Below are 11,573 nucleotides of genomic sequence, written 5' to 3'. Positions count from 1 at the left end.
AAATTGTTAAAACTGCTCTTAATTTACTTCAGACATTTTAAGTTATTCACATTTTATTGTTAAAGGATAGTTTGATAATGTAAACATTTTCATAATTTAATGTTTTTTGCATTAAAGCAAAGGAAAAAAATTGGTGTTGTCATTATTTATAGGTTATTATGATGTTATTTTTGAGTTCGATGCCCTAACTTGCACTTTGCAAATTCATTCCACGGGCCGGCTTGGAACCTTTGGCGGGCTGGTTTTGGCCCCCGGGCCGTATGTTTGACACCTGTGACCTAAACTGTCACCGGTGACCAAAAACATACTGATCTAAAATGCTTAATAGCTTTTGAACAATCGATCCTTTCATTTACATAATTCAGATAAAATGCAGTTTCTCAGCTTTTCATCATTAACAGATAGTAGACATTTGGATATTCAGAGGGTCCATAGTTCCATCATCTTCAGCAACATTTATTCACTAGTAAAACCCATGTAAATTAACAAATGGCAGTGGTTGCAGATGCTTGTTTTATGTTCACTTAATAATATATTTCATTGAAAAAGTTACTTTTTTCTCAGTTTTGTCTGTTCTGATATAATTACCTTTACATTTACTCAGAACTTTCATGAACATCTACATGGTAAGTAAACTGAATATAGATAAATACCTGATTTTCACTGAAAAATGCAAAGTGCAAAGGATAATATTATAATAAAAAGTGATGGATCTCTTAGGAAGGGTCAAATGTAGAAGAAAATTCATTTGGAAGTTGCAACAAAAGGGTTAAAATACCCCTATGATATATTCAGAATACTTTAATGATCCCTGGGGGAACTTGGGTGTGGTACAGTTGATCCAGATATAAAATATAAAGTATCACCATGCAAGAATTTCAATAAAATCAAATAAATATAAAACTAAATGCACTGAATAGAAGTGCGATTAGGGAGGTGGTCCACATGCACTATTTATACATACCCGTATACTATTTAAAACATGCAACAACAACAAAAACAGAATATGAAACACACAGCCAAAGTAAAAACATTCATACCCAGTAATGATTTTAAGAGTATCATAAGGAATTCAGTCATTGAGGAATGCCATGGTTTTTCTTGAGAGGTCATTGTGTTTGAATAGCTTTTATTCTGCTTTATTGTTCATTTGTGTGTCTTGTGTGTGTTGATATTGTATGGCTGCTACCTTGGCCACATCTCCCTTACAAAAGAGATTTTTGATCTTAATGGGACTTCCTGATTAAATAAATAAACATAGGCGGAAAGAAAGACATGCTATTATACCACTACAACTACATACAAGACATACACACACACACACACACACACACACACACACACACACACACACACACACACAAGACAACAAAGGCAGCAAGAGGAAAATCTTTCTACTAATGTTATATACCAGTTACAAGCCTTCAGTAAAAAGACCTTTAGGGGTCTCTGGGTTCTTTTAGAGTTTTGGAGGTAACGTTTTACATACTTTTCACCAGTGTCTCCAAGCTACACACTGTTCCTCTTGCATAAGTTTTTATTCTTTCTTTCACTTCGGCCATTGTTGTGTGTTCTGAGTCAAGAAAAATAAATTAATCTCTGTAAGAACTAGTTGGATTCTGTTAGTATCTTGGTGAATAATTAGGTAAGCAAAACCATACTGCTAGTGTATTCATCCTTTTAACATAAATGAATGTTTAAGTGTTTATTTTTAGCTGCTCTGAAGGGGTACCCAGAGGGAATCAGCATAAATCAGTGTGCACCACATGGTTCCCAAAGATTCAGCTGAGTGTCTGTGTGTGTTTATAGCTGGGTCTTTAAAGCAATATGGAGGATATGAATTTCTTTTCTAAAACTGAGCATCATCATGGTTGAAGACAGATTTGCATGCAAAGAGACTGACAGTAAATCATCTACAAAAACTGCAGCAATTCACATCATATTTGTCATGGAATATTTCTGGCAAAATATCTATGCATACCAATATATAACTTACATCTGAAACACTGTCCACTCAAAATGCAGAGTGAGCAACATGACAGTGATAATCTGAGGTGATGGTGCAGTGGTTCAGCAGACTGGAGGACGCTTTGATGGCAACAATGATCTGAAACAGACTAACTCTGAAGCAAAAAGCCCAGCATGCAAAGCATGCTCAATACTGAGGTCAAGGTCAAATGTGTTAAAACAGAAAATGTGACTAATATTATAAATATTCACCTGTAGAACCTGTTGTAAGTTCACTGATTATTGATAACAATAAAAACTGAAGCAACAAAGTCACATATGGTCTTAGAGAGCAGATTTAGAGCTGTAAAATAGTCAGTTGCAAAGCGTTCTCAATAGGAACCTAAATATTTAAAATAAATAAATTTCATGTCAGCATCTGAAGCATTTGTCAAGAATTAATTAGATTTGCTAAATATATAATATAAATTAATTCTACATTCACTACAGGTAAGAATAACCATAAAAATTTCATTAATTCAGCACTTTTTAATATTTTTTTAAAATCATTTTTCAGTATCTTTAAATCTAATGATATGTATCATTTCTTTCTTTCTCTTTATACAATGGTGGAAAAAATGTTTTTGGACACCCTTAGAATTTTACAAAATCTCAAATATTATCATGAAATATTCACAGAAAAACCTTAATAACCCTTTTGATTAAAATTAATTCACACTGTCGGAAATTGTATTAGACTCACTGGACTGCAGTTATTTGGGGATTTGAACAGGTTTGGAACCTCATGATATGGTCCATCACACCTGGGTTACTCTACATGTGTCACTACTGAGGTGCCGGATCTGGAACTGCTGTGTTCCTGGTTAGATTCAAGTACAACATTATTGTTCTTGTTGTAAACATTCAGTTTTGTAGTATCATTGTTGTCTCAGAGAGGAGAGACTCCCATTGATCTGTGAGAAACAGCATCTCTTTTTTAAGGCTTTAATATTGGCTGCCTCTGTGTCCATAGATATATATTTTTTCAGACTGGAGAATAATCTTCTTGTCTTCAATGCACAGCAGTACTTTTAACAGTCAGTAGAACAATAGCACTGAATAACCTAACGTAAGTTCTTTGTTACAACAGGCCTCTGATTTGGCTTCAGTGGGAAGACTGCACACTATGATGATCCTGTCATGGGCTGTGATGACAGAAGATAGGTGTTCTGACATGGATTTAACAGCATCTATCCTTGCACTTCAAAGGACATCTGAGTGGCGATGCAAGAAGCACTATGTTTTCATTTTGTAAATGGTCCATTGCTCTGGGCTGCCACTAACAAGTGTGTATAAGCAAATTATGCAACTAAAAAATCTTGCCACTCCAGGGATAGACTCATGTACACCAAGATTTTAAGTGTGGGAGGCACATGCCAGTGGATTTTTGTTTAATATTTGGACTTGGATGCTCTTTAGTTTCCCTGCAACATTTATCTGATTGTCAAAACCCTGTCTGTAATTTCTCTGCCATGGTCATGTAGTAATTTTTTAAAAATTTAATTTGATTTAATTTAATTTAATTTAATTTAATTTAATTTTAGAATAGAATAGAATAGAATAGAATAGAATAGAATAGAATAGAATAGAATAGAATAGAATAGAATAGAATAGAATAGAATAGCCTTTATTGTCATTGTGTGCACAATGAAATTAGGAATAAATAACATATCATAGAAGAACAACATTCTGCTCATTGGTGTGAATGTCTCAATTAGAACCACAGATAACTGCATATTAAACATCTTCCCTCTTCTTAAGAATTGTTCTCAAAATTCTTCTGCCACATAATATGATAGACTCATTTTTCATGTCGGAGCTCAAATAATAAGTCATCCTTGTTCCTTTTTTTTTTCTTGGTCCCCTATTTCTTGTGAGTGTTCTTACAGCAGTGGACATTCTAATGTGCGGAATAAATTACCATTATGGACATCATCTAAGTCTTTTGTTTCACCCTCAAAAGGTAAATTCCTTGATGAGAGTTTTATTTTTCTTTGTATCTGCTTTTGTAAAGGACAATCAAAGCCATCAACGACTGTTACAGACTGCAGCAGTTTTTCCATATTAAACCACTGTCTCTGTGTGCATTATTCTATTCATCCCATGGAAATTCATTATACATACAACGTCGCTTCACATCAGACATTATAATATGTAGCCATGTTGAATATTCAGTGCACTGAGGGCAAGTGGTTTCTGCTCAAGGGAGAAACGTACACAAGATGTAAAAGAGTGCATTGGTTCTTCTGCTATAAGTTACCCAGTCCCTTATTAGCTTTTCTCACCCACTGGCTTCCTTCATAAATTGCAGGTATTCTGATAATGGCTTTCCTTCTGAATCTTATGGTATTCCTAGGTCTTCGTCTCTTGTAGCTGTTTCCTTGACATTTATTTTTTCTGGCAACCAACCTGGATCATCTGGTCCTATTTTTTCTTCCTCTGTCTCTCTTCCACATAATCAGTAGCCTGTGTTTCAATGACTTCCCTTTGTCTACCTTTTTCTTTTCTCTCGTATGCTTCTTCTTCATGGCCTGTATTACTGTTGGTGGTGCTGTCCTTCAATTCTCCCTCCACTTCTGCACTTCTCATTGACATATCAGTGTCTACACATGGTCCTGCTCTGGAGACTGTAGTGGCACATTTGATAATAGCACTGAAAATAACTTCATCACCAAAAGTGTCCAGCATCCAATGAGTCATATAGGTTGTTTTTGTTACCTCCGCCAAGGAGGTTATGTTTTTGTCAGCGTTGGTTTGTCTGTTTGTCTGTGCGCAAGATAACTCAAAAAGTTATGGACAGATTTGGATGAAAATTTCAGGAAATGTTGATAGTGGCACAAGGAACAAATGATTAAATTTTGGTGGGGATCGGGGGGGGGGGGGGGGGCACTGATCTGCCTTGGCTTGTGCTGTCTTTTCTAGAAAAGCACTTGTAGAGCGCAGACCTCCGCCAAGGCAGGTCAGTGCCCCCCCACCCCCACCCCCGATCCCCACCAAAATTTAATCATTTGTTCCTTGTGCCAGTATCAACATTTACTGAAATTTTCATCCAAATCCAGGGCACAGGTCTGCGCTCTCCGAGTGCTTCTACTTTTATCTATGGATCATTATGCGGAATGTACTGACTTTACTTGTTCTCTCTGCACTATGTGGGTTTCCCCTGCCATTAAAAACAGGTACATATTGGTTAATTCTCCTGACCCCCGACCATGGTGAGGATGAAGATCTGGAGTGCGTCCCCAAGCTCCTTCAATGAAAACTCAATATTCCTGATGTGTGAGATATGCTAATGCTAGGTAGTGTGTGTGTGTGTGTGTGTGTGTGTGTGTGTGTGTGTGTGTGTGTGTGTGTGTGTGTGTGTGTTAGAATGTGTAAAATGCAGAGACCGAATTTCCCAACAAGGATAGGAAAAAAACTCTAGTTAACTTTTAATCTTTAACATTTAAATATCTCAAGGTTCATGTACATAGAGTGCTTAACAAATTCATTGGACAACCACCCAATGTAAGGTTTAGGTCACAGCTACCCTAAATTAACAGCAGTGATAATTACCTAAATCCTTTAATTTTATGTTTCTGTAATGGTTGATACACCAGGATGAAGAAGCTTTCTAACTGAAGTGACATTTTTAATGCTAAAATATAATTTTTTATTTTATTTATTTATTTATTTATTTTAAGTTATTTGTCAAATTATAGTTATTTACCTGCATTCCTGAATAAAAAAATTAGTTTCAGTGGTTGAATGTTTTGCCTTATTAATTTCTGACTTCACAGAGAAGCCCAATAAGCTCAAATTTGGGGATAAAAAGGTGAAGTCAGCATGAAATTCCTCATTCTTGTTCAAAAAATGTTGTGGTAAAACGTTGAGAGCTCAGTGAAAATGAAAGAGTCTGTCTTAAAGCACTTCATGATGCTGGATTGTCTCTGAGACAAATAGGAAAAGACATAAAGTGTACTTACAGTGTGGTCAGTTAGGTTTTGGAGTTAATTGCAGAGACTGGTACTAACAAAATACACCAATGGAAGAGGAAGGAAATGAAAGTTGACTGAAGCAGATATGAGACGCCTCAAGTACTAGAGACAGAGAGAATGAAGGATGGAACAAGGCTTTAAAGGGAAGAATACCTGTTAAGAAGCCATTGTTGAAATAGCCCATCATAATTTCCATGGAGTACAAACACTGTTGATGACTGGAAGAAGATACTCTGGATGAACAAGTCCCAGTTTGAACTCTTCAGTCGGTTTATGTCCACAGAAAAGATGGAGGTTTGATTCCATTGTATTGAAAACGCAGTAGAGATTCCATTACCTGTGGAAACGATGTGAGCTAATTAGTGAAAATCGACAGTATTATGAACAAAAACATCCTCAACATCTTAGTGCATCATGGCATCCTTTCTAGACTGAATCTGACTGGTCATGGGTTCATATACAAACCATATTTGACCAAGAGAAAGGAACCTGGAGAAGTGGAACTGTTGGACTGGCCAAATCATAGTCTACATTTAGTCGATTCAAGCAAGTCTGTGGGAACAGCCAGAAACTATTTGGAACTCAATAACAAAAGAAACTGTCAAAAAGCACATAAATACAACACCTACTAGAATGCAAGCTGTTATAAAGGTCAAAGGAGGCCATAAAAAATAAATTAATTAATTTAAAAAATATAAGGTTTTTGGTTATTATGTGTGGAAAAGGACTATTTTTTGTTTCATTGTTATTTGCTGAATACATAACAATAACAGATTTTACTTTAAGCAAGTTTTGGAAAGCTTTCTAAAATATGTTCTCTTGTTTTATATGACAGGTGGTCTAATAAATTTGTCAAGCACTGTACCTTCATAGTTTCCATCTGTAAGTAACATAGGATGACGTGGAAATAGAGATTTAACTTGTTTCGTAAAAGATGAAACTGTCCATACTTGTTTGACAGCTCATGATAAAACAAAGGCTTAAATACATTCTGTATGACTTTAATGCATTATTTAGTTAACAACGATAGATGGGAAAATCTAAGTCATGAGTCAGCTGATGGAGAAATGTCCAAACTGTGCCACCCTGTGGTATGAGATTATCTCTGGACAGTGGATTCAGATCATGTAAATATGTAGAAACTGAGAGAAGTGCAAGAAATATCTGCATTGGTTCTCTTTGCAAAGTGCACAACAGACCCTTAGAGCACAGCAGATGATTCCCCACATAAGAAACACTGACCTCACACACACACACACACACACACACACACACACACACACACACACAGTATCCTTGAACATATCCCCTTCGAGACCCATATCCACTTTGAGGTCTCCGACTAGTTAACAGCAACAGATCGATGGAGAGAAAAACAGAGAAAAGAGGAAAAAATGATGGGGAAAATGCAGTGTATTATGGGATGTTTGAGTGTAGTACTGACACTATGGTGTAAGTGAGATATGAGTAGATGATTTATTCTTGAATAGAGGTGAAGTCATGCCCATTACCACTGTGCCTCATGGGATCTGACTTAATTTAAAATGTGAGTGGTGGTCGAAGGTGAGAGACAAATCATTTATGATCCTGTTTTGTTGTGAACATCAGTTTGGTTGTACCATATAGGGGACATTTAATACTGCTTAGTTATTAAGGAAAATGCACAGATTATTCAGTAAGAAAAACCAAGTCAATCAATTTCTATCTTTAGGGCAACCCAAATTTTTTATTTGTCTGTATTTTACTAAGAATTACGCCTGTTTTAATTTGTTTAAAATGTTTTACTGAATTCTCCTTTATTGTATTGTCTTTTATCACCTATGAAATCTCATGTTCTGAAGGTACTTAGTCAAATATACAAACTACTACAGAAAATACAAAAAAAATTAAAATCTTAATTTTCCGTGTCTTCCACAGCTCATGTTACCAGATAACGCAGGTTGTATTTATCTTTTTTCCCTTTCTATCTGTTTCCATCTTTTTTGCTGTTGTTAGCAAAGAAGTGCAGCCTTCGACACTATTTCACATCCCATCATCCTCAGTAGACTCCCTTCCATTGGCATCACCCACACCCCCCTCCCCTGGTTTCATTCCTTTCTGTCAGGCCACACTCAGTTCATTCACCTGAAATCTTTTACGTCAGATCCCTCCCCAACTACTTCAGGTGTGTCCCAGGGCTCTGTCCTGCATCCCCTTCTATTCATCATTTACCTCTTCCCCCTTCAGAAAATTTTACATCCATTTCCACTGCTTCGCAGATGACACCCAGCTCTACCTCACCGCCAAACCTTACTCCACACTCCCGCCCTCCTCCCTCACCTCCTGCCTCTCCGAAATTAAATCTTGGTTCAACTCCAACTTTCTAAAACTCAATAGTGACGAAACGGAAATGCTATTCATCGGTTCAAAATCCACTCTTTCCAAAGCCGACATTTTTTCCCTCCCAATCGACAGCTCATTAGTCTCCCTCTCCCTTCAGGTTAAGAGTCTGGGTGTCATCCTCAATGATCTATATCTTTCAAAGCCCACATCAATAATGTCAACCACTCTGCATATTTCCACCTACGCAACATCAACTGCCTCTGCCCCTCCCTCATCCCCCATAGCCATGAAACCTCCCGTACTGACTATTGTAACACCCTCCTATTCGGTTTGCCCCAAAAGTCCCTCCATAACCTGCAACTGGTCCATAACTGGTCCACTGTGCATGCTTTGAGTATGCATTCATAGAAAAGCGCTATATAAATCTAATCCATTATTATTATTATTATTATTATTATTATTATTATTATTATTATTATTATTATTATTATTATTACCTCCACCAGGAGGTATTGTGATCACTTGGCTTTGTGTGTGTGCATGTTTGTTAGCAAGATAACTAAAAAAGTTATAGACTGATTTTCAGGAAATTTTCAGGAAATGTTGATACTGGCACAAGGAAGAAATTATTACATTTTGGTGGTGATCGGGGGTGGGGGGGCCCACGGGGGGGGCCCACTGATCGGCCTTGGTGGAGGTCTGTGCTTTTCTTGTTAACTCTGTCGCCCACATCATCACCAAAACCCCCTCCTACCACCACTTCACCCCCATCCTCCAGTTAAACAGAGAACCGAATCCAAACTCCTCCTGTACACCTTTAAATCCAACCACAGTCTCGCTCCTCAGTACCTGTCAGACCTCCTCCATATCACCACCACCCCAGCCCGTTCCCTCAGGTCCTCCTCCTCCATCCATCTCACTGTACCCCCTGTCCGCCTCAGCACCACGGGAGGCCAAGCCTTCAGCCGCTCTGCTCCCCAGCTCTAAACCCCCCCACCAGAACCACCACCACCATGCATCTGTAATAGTGACTCTCCGCATACTCTAATCCAGACTCAAAACTCACCTTTTCAGAAGAGCTTACCCACTCTACATTTTTCTCTACATTTTACCTTGTACTGCACCTCCTGATTTTTATGTGTTGTAATTACTCTTTTATCTATTTGTTTATTTCTTTGTATTCTATGCATTGTCTGTTTTATCCTCTGCTGTACAGTCTCCTTGGGTGACATGAAAGGTGCTTATAAATAAAATTTATCATTATCATTATTATTGTTAGTGGTAGTAGTAGTAGTAGTAGTAGTAGTAGTAGTAGTAGTAGTAGTAGTAATAGTAGTACATTTATTGAATTATGGATATGGGTAATCAAAAATAATAAGTTTATTAAAGTAAACATTTTTTTTCATTCATTTTACTCAAAAGGAATATTTGTCTCAGAGCTATACATCTAGTTCAATACAGTGTCTACCTCTGTAATTAATTTTTCATTTTTAAACAAATCGCTATCATCTTATTCATTTATTAATCAACTAATCAACGACGACTTCTACTCTTCTGTTTGCAGCAATTTCACAATGAAGAAATGACACACAGACAAACTGTTCAAGGACAAAGTTCTGTCGAGGAAAAGACTACGTAGTAAAATTATAGGAAGCTTTAGATAAATTAATAAACATCTTAGATTGAAAGTAATGCCATTATACCACTACAATAAAGCTTGTGTCCAAAACTTTTTCATTGTACGCTTCAGGTGTTGTCAAATGAGTTTCTCTTTTGTGGCATTAGAACGTCTGCGTCACAGTGTTGTTCCTTTCCTCCAATGATTCCATTCTTCACATGAAAACACAGAGAACACATGAACAGAAACATTATTCACAATGACACATAAACAGTTTGACCTTGGTCTGCTGGGTTCATCTTGCGTTTAAATAATATTCAGAAATACATCCAAAGTTCAGAGGAGAGAACAGCAGAAAAAGAAAACAAACCTTTGCTGAAGGTAGACATTACAGGCTTCTGTTAAACTGCTGTTTAGGTCTTTGAAGGTTAAAAGTATAAGCCAAAAAATATTATGTATACAGTTCAAAATGTAGTCTATAAGCGACTACACCCACAGAGTAAATATTGGGAATGAGTAATTGAGTATGTGTACTGTGAAATATTTCATAATAAGAATTAGATCCAGTGGAATGCAGTTCACTGTTTGCACTGCCAGTCAAGCAGTTTTCCATTCTCAGAAGGGAACATGTCTTTCTGTATTTTATTTGTCACACGTAAACAGGCACAAATAACCTACTATGACGAAGTCTGAGGCGGAAAGAGGCACCTCCTTTCTCAGGACACATTTATCAACTGTCTGTCCTTGGTGAACCCTCCCAGATAACATTGTTATTTCCATTTCAAGTCTCAGAGCAGCTGAAGTTGTGTGATGGAAACACTGGTACAAAAGAATCAGTGTGACCATGAGCACCCTATTCATTCTGTTTTATTTAACATCTTTTTCAATAGTACTTTTCAGGTCCATCTGTTGTAATACAGTATTTTGTATCCTGCACAATCAATCTTTTTTTTTTTCTCATTCACTTCTCACTTTATTTTATTTTGCCTATTTATTTTTCTGTGCTTAGTGTACAGTTTATTTCCTTCATTTGCTTTTAGTTTAAATTTCATTGTTTTAATTGTACAGTTTATTTCCTTTATTTCATTTCAGTTTAGTTTAAATTGTTTACGTTAGTCGTGTGAAGGGAACTCGCAAAGTAAGAATTTCATTGCTCAGTACTGCTGTGTATATGACAATAAACTTCTTGAATCTTGAATACACTTCGACCACATAAGGCAGGGGTGTCAAACTTATTTTAATTCAGGGGTCACATACATCCCAATCTGATCTCAACCAGGCCAGGCCAGTAAAATAATAGTATAATAACTTGCAAATTATGACAACTCCAAATTGAATAACCTGAACAACAATAAATAACCTGAAATCCATTTTAAGAAAAATAAGTGCAATTTTAGCAATATTATGCCTCAGCTTATCATTTACACTTGTGCATTACAACGGATCTCAGTGGATCTACAACTGCATAAAGCATTTAGCAACGGGCATCTGTAACAGAAAAATATTAAATTTAACTTAGTCAAGACTTAGACTTAGTCACTTTTCCATTGGACATATGCACAAAACTTTACTAAATGTTGAAAAAACAGAAGTGCGTAATGTTGGTTTTGCTATTAAATCAAAAATGCAATCATTTGTTTATTTATTATCGC

This window comes from Sphaeramia orbicularis, chromosome 3 (genome assembly GCF_902148855.1).
Source record: "Sphaeramia orbicularis chromosome 3, fSphaOr1.1, whole genome shotgun sequence".
NCBI lineage: Eukaryota > Metazoa > Chordata > Actinopteri > Kurtiformes > Apogonidae > Sphaeramia > Sphaeramia orbicularis.
This window is presented reverse-complemented; position numbering follows the sequence as displayed.